The sequence below is a fragment of the Scyliorhinus torazame genome, chromosome 1 (assembly GCF_047496885.1).
Source record: "Scyliorhinus torazame isolate Kashiwa2021f chromosome 1, sScyTor2.1, whole genome shotgun sequence".
Taxonomy (NCBI): domain Eukaryota; kingdom Metazoa; phylum Chordata; class Chondrichthyes; order Carcharhiniformes; family Scyliorhinidae; genus Scyliorhinus; species Scyliorhinus torazame.
The window spans coordinates 88,206,585-88,223,967 of record NC_092707.1 but is presented as its reverse complement, the minus strand read 5'-3'; the positions used below and the strand labels follow the sequence as shown (position 1 = coordinate 88,223,967).

General features: G+C 43.0%; 1 protein-coding gene across 6 annotated transcripts in view; it reads left to right on the top strand.

Annotated features, from left to right (window-relative positions):
* The window catches only part of LOC140409371 (citron Rho-interacting kinase-like), a 334,921-nt gene that overhangs the window by 152,156 nt on the left and 165,382 nt on the right, over window positions 1-17,383 (top strand). The window lies entirely within an intron of this gene.

Genomic DNA, 17,383 nt, shown 5'->3' with positions numbered 1-17,383 from the left:
GGTTTCGACGGTGAAATCATGGCGGGCATCGATTTGACACCAAATCGCAATTCTCCACAATGGTGTCTCAACAATGGCAAGAATACGTTCCCGAACGCATGTACAGTGAACGTGGTTTGGATATCGTTAGAAGATCTGACCCGGTATTCTCTGGGGCCTCTGCGATTCTCCGCCTCCGATGGGCCGAATGTCCGACAGCAAAGTTCACTTGTGCTTTTAAGAATCAGGTATTGTGGCTGATGAGGGAGAGGGACTGGGTATGGAAAGGGTCCAATATCGCCATAATTTGCAGACAGTTGTGCCGCTGGCCTGGGGGGGGGGGGGGGTCAGGGTGGACTGGCACGGAGCATCATTGCCACAGCCAGAAAGGCTGCCATGCAGCTGTGCACGCCGCTGACTGTCCACTGTGAACTTAGGGCCACGGATTGTACAGGTGTACCTCCAGGCCACCCCATAGGTGCCCTCTGGCCCCAGCTGACCCAACAGCTGGAGGGACGCAACCAGTGCCACCTTGTTGCATGGGATGTGTGTGTGGGGATTGTAATATGTATATGCGGCTGCAGCTTGTCAGCTTCCCGAGCGTCAATTGCGAATCTGGCACTGTTTTTGATTGGAACCGATTGTGTTCCACGTGTCGCCGGTGCTAGCCCCTCCACAGTCGATTAATCAGCCCAGGTTGGGTGCTGTTGTGGAACTTGATGAAACCTGCGCCAGCATCAGCACTTAATCTCAGGACTGGAGAATCCAACCCACAGTCTTATTACAAAATTTATTCGTAGGATGTGGGTTTTATTGGCTAGGCCAGCAATTTGTTGCCCATCCCTAAGTGCCTTTAAGAAGGTGGTGGTGAGTTGCTGCTTTAAAAAAAAATTTAGAGTACCAATTCATTTTTTCCAATTAAGGGACAATTTAGCATGGCCAATCCACCTACCCTACACATCTTTAGGTTGTGGGGGCGAAACCCATGCTGACACTGGGAGAATGTGCAAACTCTACACGGACAGTGCCCAGAGCCGGGATCGACCTGGAACCTCGGCGTCGTGAGGCAGCAGTGCTAACCACTGCACCACCGTGCTACCCCTTGAGCTGCTGCTTTAAACGTCTGCAGTCCATGTAGTGTAGGTACTCCCACAGTGCTTTAGGGAGTTCCAGGATTTTGACCCAGCGACAGTGAAGGAATGGCAATATATCTCCAAGTCAGGATGGTGAGTGGCTTGGAGGGAAACGTCCATGTGTCTGCTGCCCTTGTCCTTGTAATGGCTGTGGGTTTTGAAGGTGTTGTCTGAGGAGCTTTTGTGAATTCCTGCAGTGCATCTTGCAGATTGTGTACACTCTGCATTGGTGGTAGAGGGAGTGAATATTTGCGGTGCCAATCAAGCGGGCTGCTTTGTCCTGGATGGTGTCAAGCATTTATGAGTATTGTTGTAGCTGCACTCATCCAAGCAAGGGGAGAGTATTCTATCACACTCCTGTCTTGTGTGTTGTAGATTGTGGAGAGGCTTTGGGGAATCAGGAGGTGAATTACTCGCCGCAGGATTCCTCGCCTCTGATCTGCTCTTGTAGCCTCAGCATTTGTATGAGACCATCACACAATTCTAATGTAAAGTTATTTTTCCAAGATTGAAATGAAAGTTTGTCGAAATACTTCTACGTTTCAGTGTAGAATTCATACCCAGATATACATTTTAAACTGGAGCCTGGCTGAATTAAATAACATGACCCCATTTAAAACTAAGTTAGTGATCATGATTATTCTTGAATTTTGAATGAGTAGTCTTTATTTTATGTAAATCTCTTTTGTCTAATTAACTAACTTATATCTTACCTTTAAAGCTGAGTGTACACAACAATCTCTTTTGTCTAATGGATGTAGGTATTTGATATGTAGCAGTAACGTACAGTTGGATGATAGTGATGAGGCTAGTGAGAAAGAGCATCATAGTCGAAGGCTTGGTGGGAATCTATTTAAATATGTCCAAGCATTGCCAAGGTTTGACGAGAAGGAAGTGGAAGCCTTTTTCATTTCATTTGAGAAGATAGCTAAACAAATGAAATGGCCACAGGACATGTGGGTGTTACTGATTCAAACAAAGCTGGTAGGTAGAGCTAGTGAAGTGTTTGCATCACTACCGGAGGAGGTATCTGGAACGTATGAGGAGGTGAAGAAATCCATCTTAAGTGCCTATGAGCTAGTGCCTGAAGCTTACGGACAAAAGGTTTAGAAATTTAAGGAAAGAATTTGGTCAAACATACATGGAGTTTGAAAGGCTCAAACAGAGTAATTTTGATAGATGGATAAGGGCTTTGAAAATAGACCAAACGTATGAAGCTCTCAGAGAAATTATACTTTTGGAGGAGTTTAAAAATTAAATTCCTGATGCAGTGAGAACTCATGTGGAAGAGCAGAGGGTTAAAACTGCGAGATTAGCAGCAGAAATGGCAGATGATTATGAATAAGTTCATAAATCAAAGCTTGGTTTCCAACATCAGTTTCAGCCTGTGAGGGATAGAAACGGGGGACATGAGAAATACTCAAGTGGTAAAGGGTGATCTGATGGGAGACAATAAAGAGAGTATACCTCAGATTAAAAAAGAAATCCAGGAGGGTGGAAAAGAAATGAAAATTTTCAGATGTTTTCACTGTAATAAACTAGGCCTTGTAAAGTCACAGTGTTGGTGGTTGAAGAAAAGCACTGGGAAGGCTGATGTGGTAAAACAGGATAAGACAGTGGGGTTTGTTAGAGTGGTATAGGAAGGCCCAAGGGAAGCGAAGGAGGTGCAAACGATTGTACAGCCTGTTCAAGAAGTAATTGTTAAGAAGGTGCCAGATCTCTTTCAAGAATTTACTTTTATGGGTAAAGTTTACTCGTGTATCAGGAGGAGCAGGTAAAGAAGTCACAATTTTAAGAGATACATGGGCTAGTCAATCTTTAATGGTAAGAGATGAGGAATTATGTAGTTTGGGAAGTATGTTGCCAGAAAAAGTGGCGATATGTGGAATTCAGGGTGAGAAGAGCAGCGTTCCATTATATAAGGTAAGGTTGGAAAGTCCAGTGAAGAGTGGTGAAGTGGTAGTAGGAGTAATAGATAAACTATCTTGTCCAGGAATACAGTTCATCTTGGGTAATGATATAGCTGGATTGCAAGTGGGAGTGATGCCTACTGTGGTTGATAAGCCAGTGGAAAATCAGTCAACTGAAGTGTTGAAGGACGAATATCCTGGGAATTTTCCGGATTGTGCAGTAACAAGGTCGCAAAGTCACAGGTTAAGACAAGAGGAGAAATCAAAGAGTGAAGATGAAGTTGAAGTGCAATTATCAGAAAAGATTTTTGATCAGATGGTTGAAAAAGAACAAGAACAGGTGGAGGATGAGGCAGATATTTTTAGTTCAGGAAAATTGGCGGAGTTACAACAGCAAGATGTAGAAATAAAACCGATATATCAGAAAGCTTATACGGAAGAGGAATCTGAGAGGATACCAGAGTGTTATTACCGTAAAAATGATGTCTTGTTGAGAAAATGGAGACCTGTACATATGCAGGTGAATGAAAAGTGGGCAGAAGGTCATCAAGCAGTATTGCTGGTAGGGTATAGAAAGGAGGTGTTGCGAGTTGCACATGAGGTACCAGTGGGAGGTCATTTGGGAATAAGGAAAACTCAAGCTAAAATCCAGAAACATTTTTATTTTATTGGCCTGGACTCCATAAAGATGGAGTTAAATTTTGTCAATCATGTTACACATGTCAAGTGATAGGGAAACCTCAAGCAGTGATAAAACCAGCACCCTTAATACCCATTCCAGCATTTGACGAACCTTTTACAAGGGTCCTAATCGATTGTGTAGGACCGCTTCCTAAAACAAAAAGTGGGAATCAATATCTTTTGACTGTAATGGATGTGTCTACTAGGTTTCCAGAGTATTCCAGTACGTAATATTACAGCCAAAAGGATTGTGGAGGAGTTACTTAAATTCTTTACCAGATATGCACTACCCACAGAAATTCAATCGGATCAAGGAACAAATTTTACTTCAAAGTTATTCAAAGAAGTTATGGATAGCTTAGGAATAAAATAATTTAAATTAGCTGTGTACCATCCAGAATCGCAGGGAGCGTTAGAAAGGTGGCATCAGACATTAAAGACAACGTTGAGGGTGTATTGTCAAGATTATCCAGAGGATTGGGATAAAGGAATCCCATTCGTATTGTTTGCAATTAGGGATGCACTTAATGAGTCTACCAAATTTAGTCCTTTTGAACTAATTTTTGGTCATGAGGTAAGAGGACCACTTAAATTGATTAAGGGAAAATTGGTGGGTGAGAAATCGGAAATTACACTATTGGATTACGTGGAACGTAAATTTTAGGGAACGATTAAATAGAGCAGGTGAATTGGCTAGACAACATTTGAAAGTTGCACAAAATGTGATGAAACGGGTAGTGGACAAGAAATCCAAAGTTCGTAGTTTTGCCATTGGGGATAAAGTTTTAGTGTTGTTACCAGTGGTAGGGGAGCCTTTAAAAGCTAGGTTTTGTGGACCGTATCAGATTGAAAGGAAATGAAGTGAGGTGAATTATGTGGTAAAAATACCAGATATAAGGAAGACTCACCGACTGTGTCATCTGAATATGTAAAAGGTACTTTGAAAGGGAAGGAGAAGAAGGAGGTTTTAATGATTCTAACTCAAAGTGACGAACCAAATCCAGATGACTGTGAATTTGACATACCTCAAATTAAATTGGAAAATGAGGATGTTCTTAAAAATTGGGATGAATTGTTAAGTTATCTTCCTGAGGAAAAACCAACTGACTCGAAAGAGTTATTGATAACACATGGGCAAGTTTGTAGAGATCAATTGGGAAGTACTAAAATGGCTACACATGATGTAGATGTGGGAAATGCTGTTCCTATCAAACAACATCCATATAGACTTAATCCTTTAAAATTGGCACAGGTTAACAGAGAGATTGAGAGTATGCTGAAGAATGGCATAATTGAACTGGGTTGAAGCCAATGGAGCTCACCCATAGTGATGGTGCCTAAACCAGACGGTACCCAACGGTTGTGTGTGGACTATCGAAAGGTGAATGCAGTTACAAGAACGGACTCTTACCCTGTCCCACCATTGAAGGATTGCATGGAGAAAGTGGGACAATCTGCTTTTATTTCCAACTTCCAGACATGGAAAGAACATTTAGAGCATCGTATGGAGTTCTTCGATCGACTTCAGGTGGCGGGTTTGGTGATGTACCTAGCCGAAAGTGAATTTGGAGAAGCCCGAATCACTTTCCTTGAGGAGTTTACGATACCCTCAAGACGAAGGGAGGCAATGCGATCTCTTAACATGAATGAATTTGATCGAACCTTTGTGCAAAAGTTTTGTGGCGTGATTACTCCACTGATGGACTTGCTAAAGAAACCTAAAAAAATTCAATGGACAGCGGACTTTCAACAGGCATTTGACTGCCTGAAAGCTGTGATCATCAATGTTCGTGTATTGGAGCATTGCAAGGGTCTCTGAGGTCAGATTGAATTAGAGTATCTGATTCTAAAAAGAATTGCCGAGGAGTAGAGGAATGGATGGATCGTGCATAGACTTTGTTCAAAGAGACTGTCAATCGAGAAGCATTTCGGTTGGATGAAGAAGAACAAAGAAAAATGGACTATATTATTATACCTGTTTGCGTGTGTTTTCTTTAAATTAAAATGTATATTTACTGTGTGCATTTCTTAGTGGATGGTGCAAAAGTGAAAAATGAAACCATCTTGAAGTTGATGGTTTATTTTTTTTTCTTGGGGGGAGGTGTCATGCGAGAGTGCCTTTAAGAACTGGATATTTAAGCAATGTACCTTTAAGAAAACAGTGATGTCATTGAGTGGGTGGAGCTCAGCTCAGTTCAGCCATTTAGGCAGTTTGGTTTTGCAGCTGAAAAGTGCCTGGCTGGTTTTGCTGAGAGCAGTTTAAAAGTAGAAAGCCAGTTTGAGAAAGCAGCTTGGGTGTGTCTGTATGTGTCCAGAGATCTCTGCCATTCTACAGAAAATATATAGATCCTTTAACCTGATGTGATACTATTTAAAGGTGTTAAGTCTCTTGGAAGTTTGAAGGAACATTTTAAGGAATTATTTACTGTTGCAATATTTTCTGAGTTATCTTTGAAGTAAGAGGTGTCAAGAGATCCAATGTTTATTTAAGATGTTAAGTTGAGTTCATGGAATAAACAGTGTTTTGTGTTTAAAAACCCACGTATCCATAATTGTAATCCCACACCTAGGGAAAAAGCCGTGTGCTCGGAAAAGCAACAAATCCATTCAAGGGAGAGGTTGGTTGAACTCCATGATACATTTTGGGGTTCTCAAAATGCCTCGCCCATAACAGGAGGAAGAATTAAAAAGAGTTTAACAGCGCGACAGGACAATTCTGAGGTGTGGGTTCGATGACATGGGTAGTGTTCTGTAGTTTGATATCAGTGTGGATGGTGACACTGGCTGGAATGTGGGATTGGATTTCTAGATCATAGATCAGAGAATTCACAGTGCAAAATGAGATCATTCGGCCCATCTAGTCTGCACAGGCCCGTGGAAACAGCACCCCACCCAAGTCCACACCACCAACCCATCCCAGTAACCCCACCCAACCTTTTTGGACAATTTAGTAAGGGCAATTTAGCATGGCCAATCCACCTAACCCGCACATCTTTGGACTGTGGGAGGAAACCGGAGCACCCGGAGGAAACCCACGCAGACACGGGGAGAATGTGAGACTCCACACAGACAGTGACCCAAGCTGCGAAACGAACCAGGTACCCTGGAGATGCGAAGCAACTGTGCTAACCAATGTGCTACCGGGCTGCCCTCGAGTTACAATGTGAGGGAGAAAGGCAAGGCTAGCATTCAGGCAGCTAAACTCTGGGTCCTGCAGCATTGGATTCTAATCCATTTCCAGTAACATTGGTAGATTGCAAAATAATTCAATCGATAAATATGCCTCTTTTAAGTAAGCAAAAGATCATAGTTATGGAAATAAAGTTACTGTTCCAACTGCCATTTGCAAACACAAAATCAGATTTCACTGACCATCCAAGCTCGACTTCACCAGCACATGTCTCAATTCCACTGAATGTGATTTGTCATGTTGGTTGTCCAACATCAAATACTTGGCAAGCACATGCTCAGACAGTTATTTATACAGCTAGACATGTTGGCAATCCCAAAGATCAATCTGTGTTGTAACAACGACCCAGTTCTGTGCCAATGCTCTGTTTGACTCTTTGTTCCCCATTTCATCCACAGCTTTGTCCACCCAAAAACTCTTTACGTCTCATTGGACTCTTGAATCATAGAATTTATAGTGCAGAAGGAGGCCATTTGGCCCATCGAGTCTGCACCGGCCCTTGGAAAGAGCTCCCTACTTAAGCCCACACCTCTACCCTATCCCCGTAACCCAGTAATCACACCTACCGTTTTTGCACACTAAGGGCAATTTATCATGGCCAATCCACCTAACCTGCACATCTTTGGACTGGGGGAGGAAACTGGAGCACCCGGAGGAAACCCACGCAGACACTGGGAGAACGTGCAGACTCCACACAGACAGTGACCCAAGCTGGGAATCGAACCCTGGAGCTGTGAAGGGAAAGTGCTAACCACTGTGCTACAGTGCCGCCCATGTGCTACCGTGCTGCACATAACAACAGCTAGTGTTTGCATACTTTATAATCAACTGCTACGGTAATAACAATTAGCGCTATTTAAGGCAGCAGTCTGTGATGAGCATTGGTGTTGTCGGCAACCGAGACCATAACATCTTTAATATAGAAAATGTTGTTGCGTGTCGCAGAAAAAGTAGAAGTAGTTCAATGAAATAATAGCTAAACATTAAGAAATATGAAGGGTGAACAGCGATTTGGTGATCTGGGGTATTTGAAATCCCTTGGAGAATGTGATTGAAGGGTTTATGGAGGGAGCTCCAGAGGATGGGAGCTAAGCAGCTTCAAAAAGGGTAAAAGGTCATAAAACACACAAGACCCTGGAGCTAAAGAAAAGTTTTGCAGGAAATGTTGTAGGAGTGAAGGAGGTCACAGAGTTAGGCAGGGTGAAATCATGGAATTATTTGAACACAAAACAGAATTTTAAATTTGAGAATTTTGGAACCAGAATTATCTGTATGTGTAACTTAATGTGTGCAGCAATTTTAGATGAGCTATAAGTCAAGAGGGTGAATATCGGAGAATCTGGCAGGGCGGAGTAATTGAGTCTGGAGGTGATAAAGACATTAACGGGGGTTTTAGTAACAGATTATCTGAGGTAGAAATGAAAATTGGCGATGTGATGAAGGTGAAATTGGACAATCCTCCAATATTGTATGGGATTTGAAACTGAACTTGGGAGTTGAACAGAATACCAAGATTATGAAAAGTCTAATTCAGCATGAAACAGTGGAGATGAAAGAGAATGGGTTTGTGATTTAAGATATGGAGCTCATAATGATGGTAGAGGTTGTAAAGACAATGATTTTGGTCTATGGCACAGAGGCAGTGGTCAGGACTTGGGTGATAGATCGAGCTGGATGTCATCAGCTTGTATGTAGAAGGTGGGTCTGTGCCTCTGGGTGATGTTGCCAGCATGTAAATGAGGACGGTGATGGTGCTGATAATATGTATGTCTGTGGGTTTCTTGGATAAGATTACCTCGGGAAAGGGGAGAAGAGAAACTATGGAGGGATAAGCATTTTGGGCCACACTGGACATGGGACTAGGAGTAAGGTTACTTTTGTGGGAAGGAGGAAGCAGCTGAGCAGGTGGATTTAATTTTGGAGACCAGGAAATACAAGAGCTTGTTGGAGTGAGAGCAGAGACGGTAAGTGGGAATAATTTAAGGAAGATGGTAGTGAACAGGGAAAGGATTTTCTTTGCCCTCCAGAATTATCCTCTGTAATGGGCTGTTTTTGCAAAAGGTATCAACCCCTGGTATAGTTTGATGTTAATCCAGATGCTGGTATCCAGAGATTACTTTTTTCCCCTTTACACAGTTCTCCACTTGACTGATTTCTTGGTGGGATATGATTCTCAGGATACTTTGCAATATCCAGTGCCTTCTTCATATCACGTGGAGCGAATCGAATTGACTGAAGATTGATGTCTGTGATGCTGGGGACCACTGGATCATCCACTAGCAAAGGCTATGAGCCCTGACAATATTCCGGCTACAGTCCTCAAGACCTGTGCTCCAGAAACTGCGCCTAGCCAAGATGTACCAATACAGGTACAACACTGGCATCTACCCAGCAATGTGGAAAATTGCCTAGGTATGTCCCGTACATATCCAACCCTGCCAATTACCGCCCCATCAATCTATTCTCTATCTTCAGCAAAGTGATGGAAGGGATCATCAACAGAGCTATCAAGCGGCATTTACTCAGCGATAACCTGCTCACGGACGCTCATTTGTGATCTGCCAGGGCCACTCAGCTCCTAACCTCATTATGTTGGTTCATACATGGACAAAAATGCTGAACTCCAGTGGTGAGGTGAGAGTCGCTGCCATTGACATCAAGGCAGCATTTAATTGATTGTGGCATCAAGGAGTCCTAGCAAAACTGGAGTAATTAAGAATCCGGAAAACTCTACACTGGTTAGAGTCATACTTGGCACAAAGTAAGATGGTTGGAGTTCAATCATCTCAGCTCCAGGACATCACTGCAGGAGTTCCTCAGGGCCGTGCGTGCGCTAGGCCCAATCATCTTCAGCTGCTTCAATGACCTTCCTTTCATCAGAAGATGATGTGGAGATGCCGGTGTTGGACTGCGGTGAGCACAGTAAGAAGTCTTACAACACCAGGTTAAAGTGGGAATAGTTTGTTTCGAATTGCTAGCTTTCGGAGCACAGCTCCTTCTCAGGTGAATGGCCTACTTTCATCAGAAGGTCAAAAGTGGGGATGTTTGCGGATGACTGCACAATCTTCAGCACCATTTGCAACTCCTCAGATACTAAAACAGTTCATGTCTAAATGCAGAAAGACCTGGACAATATCCAGGCTTGGGCTGACAAGTGAAAAGTAACAGTTGCGTCACACAAGTGCCAGGCAATGGCCATCTCCAACAAGCGAGTATTTAACCATCACCCCTTGACATTCAATGGCATTATCATTGCTGAATGCTCCACAGTCAACATCCTGGGGGATTACCATTCACCAAAAACCAAACTGAACTAGCCACAGAAGTACTGTGGCTACCAGATCAGGTCAAAGGCTAGATTTTCTGTGATGAATAACTTGCCTCCTGACCCCCCCCAAAGACTGTCCACTATCTACAAGGCACAAGTCAGGAGTGTAATGGAATACTGCCCGCTTGCCTGGATGAGTGCAGCTCCAACAAAAAGCTCAACACCATCCAGGATAAAGCAGCCCGCTTGATTGCTATCCCTTCCACAAACATTCAAACTCTCAACCACCAACGAACAGTGGCAACCGAGTACCATCTACAAGATGCACGGCAGGAACTCACCAAGGTTCCTTCGCCAACTACCATCCAGAAGGAGACTTAACAACTGTCATCTGGGATCACCACCACCTAGAGGTTCCCCTCCAAGTCACTGACCAGAGGCTGCACAGTGGCACAGTGCTTAGCATTGCTGCCTCATGGACCAAGGTCCCGGGTCGACCACAGCCCCGAGTCACTGTCCATGTGGAGCTTGCACATTCTCCCCGTGTCTGCATGGGTCTCACCATCTAACAAAGATGTGCAGGGTCGATGGGTTGCCCATGCTAAATTGTTCCTTAAATTGGAAAATTTAAAATATATTTATATATATATATATATATTTTTTTTTACATCCTGCCTTGGAAATGTATCGCCATTCCTTCACTGTCACTGGATCAAGATCAATGTGTGTTTTGAGGATATTGAGACATTATAGAACATAGTCAGGATGAACTTTTGTCAGGATGGACTTTACTTTAGCTCAGTGTGTACAAATGTCCTTCCAGAGAGAATAAAGAAGGCAGTGAAGATGGATTTAAGCTAGAGAAGTGAGAACTAGGGAAGAGAAAATCAGAACTTTCAAAATATGGGGGAAGAAGGAAAACTTGTGATAGTGGTGGCAGAAAATTTAACACCAGTTAAGCAAGGTGACACATTAAGAGGTAAGGGAGTTAATGATTTCAGAAACTGAGAAGCAGCGGGATTAAACATGCAAGCTGTCTGATGCAAAGAAAAAAGAAGCAATAGTAGTCTCAAAATATGACAAGAAAATGCATGGTACCAATTGCAGAGACCTGATGAAGATTGGAGCGAATTGTGTCAAAACAAAGGATTTTTACAGGATGATTAAGACTTGTGGAGACAAAAAAACTAACAGGGATTATTATAACCAAAGAGAAAATGCTGGAAAATCTCAGCAGGTCTGGCAGCATCTGGAGGGAAAGTTTCGAGTCCAGGTGACCCTTTGTCAAAGCGCATTATTATAAATCAAAAACAAATAAATGAATGGGATAGAAGACAGAAATCACCAAGCACACATGGTTCCCACATCAAATGGAACTGGGGACATATTAGTTATAAATCTGCAAGCTAATTTGTCAATAACAGTAAATATCCTTTTGATTTGTTTTAGTGTTTCCCTCTGCTCTCAAAATCTCACCATTCCCTTTTTCTTTTGTTATAGTAGTGAGTTTGGGAAGATTATTATGTATTGAGATTATATTTTTTGGTTTATAAGATTATTGTACTTTTGAGCTGTAGCTGCAAATGAAGGAGGCATTTGACTGTATTGGCGTCTACCTGACAGTAAGCCCGGATGTTTTAATTGTTGGAGATCAAAGGGACTCTTAAGTGAAAGGGAGGTGCAAGGTATTTATCCTTGAAGACAATGACAACAGTTTCTAAGTCTGTAATGAGTATACCTTAGTTTCCTGAAGTCCAGATGACATCTGTGCTGTAAACTATTTATTTGCTCCTAAGATGAAAGGGAGTTGGGACTAGAAATAACTGATTAACTTTGCATCTAAGTTGAAATGCTATTATGTTTCCGGTTGTCACTTAGAAGAACGTAAAGGAAGCCAATTTGAGATCGGATTACAGGCTTCCCTATAAACTCCCACAATATCACGTTCTGGCATGGCTGGCAGTTTGGACTGGTGTGGCTTAAGGCCATCTGTGAGGTAGAGAACATGAGATGGAAACATCTGGCTAATAATAATAATCTTCATTATTGGCACAAGTAGGCTTACATTAACACTGCAATGAAGTTACTGTGAAAATCCCCTAGTGGCCACACTCCAACGCCTGTCCGGGTATGCAGGGAGAATTCAGAATGTCCAATTCACCAAACAGTACATCTTTCGGGACTTGGGGGAGGAATCCGGAGCAGCCGGAGGAAACACATGCAGACTCCGCCCAGAGATTGACTCAAGCCGGGAATCGAACCCGGGACTTTGGCGCTGTGAAGCAACAGTGCTAACCACTGTGCTACCGTGCTAGCACCTAAAACGGAGAAAATGCAAATCGAGCCTGGGAGCTCCATCTCAGATTGAAGACCAAGTTTGTGAAGAATTAAAAGACAGGAAGATTTGCCTGACTAATTTAAAATAAACTCCAGCAGCAGGCTTTTTGTTGATAATAAAATTAAAGAAGGTTATTTATTGTTACACACTTACTCCAGGTATTTAAAATTCAACCTCTCAATCTCTTTGACGAAGAGTCAACCAGACTTAAAACGTTAGTTTGGTTCTCTCGCCACAGATGCTCTGAGACTTCCTGAGATTTTCCACCATTTACTGTTATTTCTCTCAATCGCTCATACACGTAAAGATTAGATACAGCTAAAGTTAAAGCCGTAATGAGAACAACGGAATTTATATCTCTGTCTCTATGTCGGTGCTGGCCTAATGTCATCTTAGTTGAGGTGATACTTTAATTAAAGTGAAGGGCTTTTAGAAATAAAGATGGTCATGAAGCTGTGGTAGATGAATTGCCAGTGTATTGATTCTCAGGTGGACTTGGAAGCTGGTACAATACTTTGACTGCATTAGAAGACTTTCAGCAACAATGATTTGGCTGTTTCAGATGTTTCTCTGTTGCATTGCATTGTTTGGGGCATTTTAAATTGCAGTCTCTGAATGTTAGCTTCAGTTACACGACTGCAGGGTTAACACTTTTGGGGTCCAGGCCACCATGTGGGCAGCACGGTAGCATGGTGGTTAGCACAATTGTTTCACAGCTCCAGGGTCCCAGGTTTGATTCCCCGCTGGGTCACTGTCTGTGCGGAGTCTGCACGTTCTCCCAGTGTCTGCGTGGGTTTCCCCTGGGTGCTCCGGTTTCCTCCCACAGTCCAAAGATGTGCAGGTTAGGTGAATTGGCCAAGCTAAATTGCCCTTAGTGTTCAAAATTGCCCGTAGTGCTGGGTGGGGTTACTGGGTTATGGGGATAGGGTGGAGGTGTGGACTTGGGTAGGGTGCTCTTTCCAAGAGCCGGTGCAGATTCGATGGGCCGAATGGCCTCCTTCTGCACTGTAAATTCTATGTAATTCTATGATAGAATAGCAGTTGACGATGGTCAAATATGCAAATATATATCTACCCCAGCTTGAGCTCAAATATTCTCCTTTGTTCAAAATGGCATGTGTCATGATATGCAAACATGCAGCTAATGAACACATAGAGTAGGACACGACCAATGAGCAGTCAGGACACTCGGGGGTGGTATCTCACTATAAAAGGGATGAGGCACTCACACCCTGCCTCTTTCCACAGAGTGAGACAGGGTATATCCTCAGCATCACACCCCAGTACGTGGCTTAGAGCAAGGCTGGTTCAGTTAGACTGAATTACTACATTTAGATTAACAGAGAGTTGAACTCATTGAGAACTGTGCTAATAGTTCAATGAAACACATTGAACTCACTTCAAAGTCTGGAGCATATTTTACTCAAAACTGCATCAAGTGGCAGCTTGTGTTATTCCAAATTACATAACACAACAGCATGTATTAAATCCCATATTCCTTAAACGTTGGTTCTTTCCTGAACAATGAAATGTCTAAATTTCACTTGTGGCTGCAAAGTTCCCTTATTCAAGTCCATGTTTAACTAAATATTGGTCTCGGAATTTAAAGCTGTCCACAGTTTAAGTATGACCTTACAGTCCGTAATATCCAATATCCTCATGCTTGTACCAAGCGTGACAATAACCCGCCTAGTGAGAAAGAGTACTGAGATTAAAGGTCACCTGGCTGGGAGGAATTCCATTGGAAACTAGGAGCAACTTTGAATTGTTTGTGATGAGAACTGTAATTCTGTGGAGAGTGCAATATGTGACGAGAAAAAAGGAGCCGTTTATTTCCATCGTATAAAGAATCAATTGCGTACAAAAGAAAATAGTGTTCAGCCGGTAGTGGGCTTTTTAATCAGTTGATGGAGTAAAAGGTTTAATATGTGAAACCTTGTGTGTCGCCCTTTCGACTATTAACTAAACATTTGATTTTCTCATTAAAATTTATTGGTCTCTATGGAGATTGTAACGTATTGTATCAATTGCTTCTCTCTGCTCATCTGTTTTTTTTTTAAGTCTCTGTTTTTTTAAAGTCTCTGCTTGTTTTTAAGACCGTTTTTCTATTTTTCAATATACATTTCTGCATACTTAGTGTTTTGTCAGTATTATCTCTCAGCAGTCAATTGTGGAAAGGAGGTGATCTAATTTTTAATGAGGTGTGGTCTCCAAGCTTGGGTGTCAGCAATCTGAGCCTGTTCAACCCCTTTCAACTAGTTGGCAGGCAAGGATATTATCATTTTTATGGGCTGCAGTGTTGTCTCCAAGCAGAACTGAAAATAAAGGTGTTGCATTATTGCATTAGCTGCAGCTTCTAATTTGTGCATTCCTACAGTGCTTTACTTACATTTTGAATTACCAGTTACTATAGTAACAAACTTATGCACAGTAACTTACACAGTTACTATAGTAACAAACTTAGCAACACCAAAGCCGACAGTTGAACCAGCTAAATAAAATATTGTAAAAATGTATTGTACAATGATGCCTAAAAATATTTAATATTTATTAGTGGCAACTATTTTTAATGTCTGGAGTAGCTGACTGTCTGCTTTTTGTTTGCAGTGTAAATCTAGGAAAAGTGCTAAAGGTTTTTTTCTTTTATGGGATCTGGGTGTTGCTGATCCATCCTCAATTGCCCTAAAGAAGGTGGTTATGATTTTCCTTCTTGAGCCTCTGCAGTCCATGTGGTGAAGGTACTTGCATAGGAGGAGGGAGTTCCAAGGTTTTGACCCTGCAACAATGAAAGAATACCGATTATGGTGCCAAATAAGGATGGTATGTGACTTGGAGTGAAACTTGGAAATGGTGGTGACTTTTCTTCTTAATGGTAGAGGTCGTGGGTTCCAGGAGGTTCTAGCAAAGGAGCTTTGGCACATTGCTGCAGGTGCATCTTCCAGGTGGTACACACTATGAAATGCCAATGGTGGAGGAGTGCATGTTTATGGTGTTGGCTAGGGTGCCAATTATACGGGTTACTTTATTCTAGATGGTGTCGGGATTCTTGAATGTTGTTGGAGCTGCACTAATCCAGGCAAGTGTAGGGTACTCCATCACATTCCTGACTTGTGCCTTGTAGAAACATTCGGCCCTCCAAGCCCGCTCCGCCATTCATTATGATCATGACTGACCATAATAGCCTAATCCCACTTTCCCCTCCATATACTATTTGTTGATAGTGGAAAGGCTTTGGGGAGTCCAGAGATGAGTCTTGTGCCACAGAACACCTCACCGCTGAACTTCTGTTTTGGTCACACTTTCTGGGTGCCTGGTTCAGTAAGTTATTGGATAGTGGCGTCCTCCAGGATGTTGATGGTAACACATTAAACGTCAAATTGGAGGTGGTTAGACACTCTCTCTTGTTGGAGATGGTCATTGCTTGACACTTGTGTGGCACAAATGTTATTTGCCGCCTATCAGCCCAATGCTGAATGATGTCCAGGTTTTGCTGCATGCAGGCCAGGATAGCATCCGTATTTGAGGAGTTGTCAAAGGAACTGAACACTGTACGGCCAACAGCAAACAGATCTTATGATGGAAGGAAGTTCATTGATGAAGCAGCTGGGACATTACCCTGGGAATTCCTGCAGCAATGACCTCGGGCTGAGATGATTGGCATCCAATAACCACAACCATCTTCCTTTTATGCAACCACTGAACATGATGCCCTTATTCCCATTGTCCTCAATTTTAATAGGATTCCCTACTGCTTTGATATTAAAGGTAATCACTCTTGCATCACTTGAAAATTTGCTCTTTGTCCACATTTAAATAAAGGCTGCAATGAGATCTGGAGCCAAGTGGCCCTAGCGGAAGCCAAACTGAGCATTGGTGAACAGGTTAATGCTGAGGAGGAGGTACTGCTTGATAGCATTCAATGACAACTTGCACATTTTGCTGATGTTTGAGAGTAGACTGATAGAGTGGAAATTGTCCAGATCAGATTGGTTCTGCTTTTTGTGGACCGGGCATAGCTGGGCAATTTTCCACATTGTCGGGTAGATGATAAGGGTGCGGCTAGTTCTAGAACACAAGTCTTCAGTACTACAGCCAGGATGTTGCCAAGGTTCATGGCCTTTCTTGTATCTACTTCATTAAACAGTTTCTTAATACCACGTGAAGTAAATCGAATTATCTCAACATTGGCATCTGTGATGGTGGGGACCTCTGGAGAAGGCCACGATGGATTATCCATTTCTGGCTGAAGATGTTTCCAAATGTTTCAATCTTGGGCATGATTTAACAGGGGGGGAAATAATAGTCCTGTTGGGGGTGCGTTCCACAGGGTATTTCCCGGCACTTGCAGCACCGAGAATGACCCTGCTATGAAACGGGACTTGTTCTTTTTTCGAGCCTCGGTGGGGAAGGCCTTGCCGAGGCTACACTTGCCTTCATTTCCTGTACTGAGGTGCTCAGTTCGTCAGTGCAGAAAGAGATTGGGATGCCATTTTTAAATGGAGCCCTGATCTCTCAACTACCCAATGCGAGCCCTCTTCACCCCACCTCAAGGGCAGGGCATGCTCCAGGCCAGATCCATGGCATTGGCAAGATGCTGCCTGGGCATCTTGATACCGCCAGGCTGGCACCCTGGCAGGACCACAGTGCCCAGGTGGCATCAGCAGTGCCAGGGTACCACTGCCCAGAGGTTGTCCATGCCGGGGGGCCTCCGATTGCCTGGGTGACTTTTCTCCCCCCTCCCCCAAAACCAAAGTGCCGTTCCTACTGGTCCACATGTGTGGAGACCAGTGCTAAAGGGTGACCAGCGGGGTCTCCAAGGTGAGGGGATTCGATCCTATGTGGTGGGTAGATCTACAGAGACATATTCAAGTGAGGCTAACTACT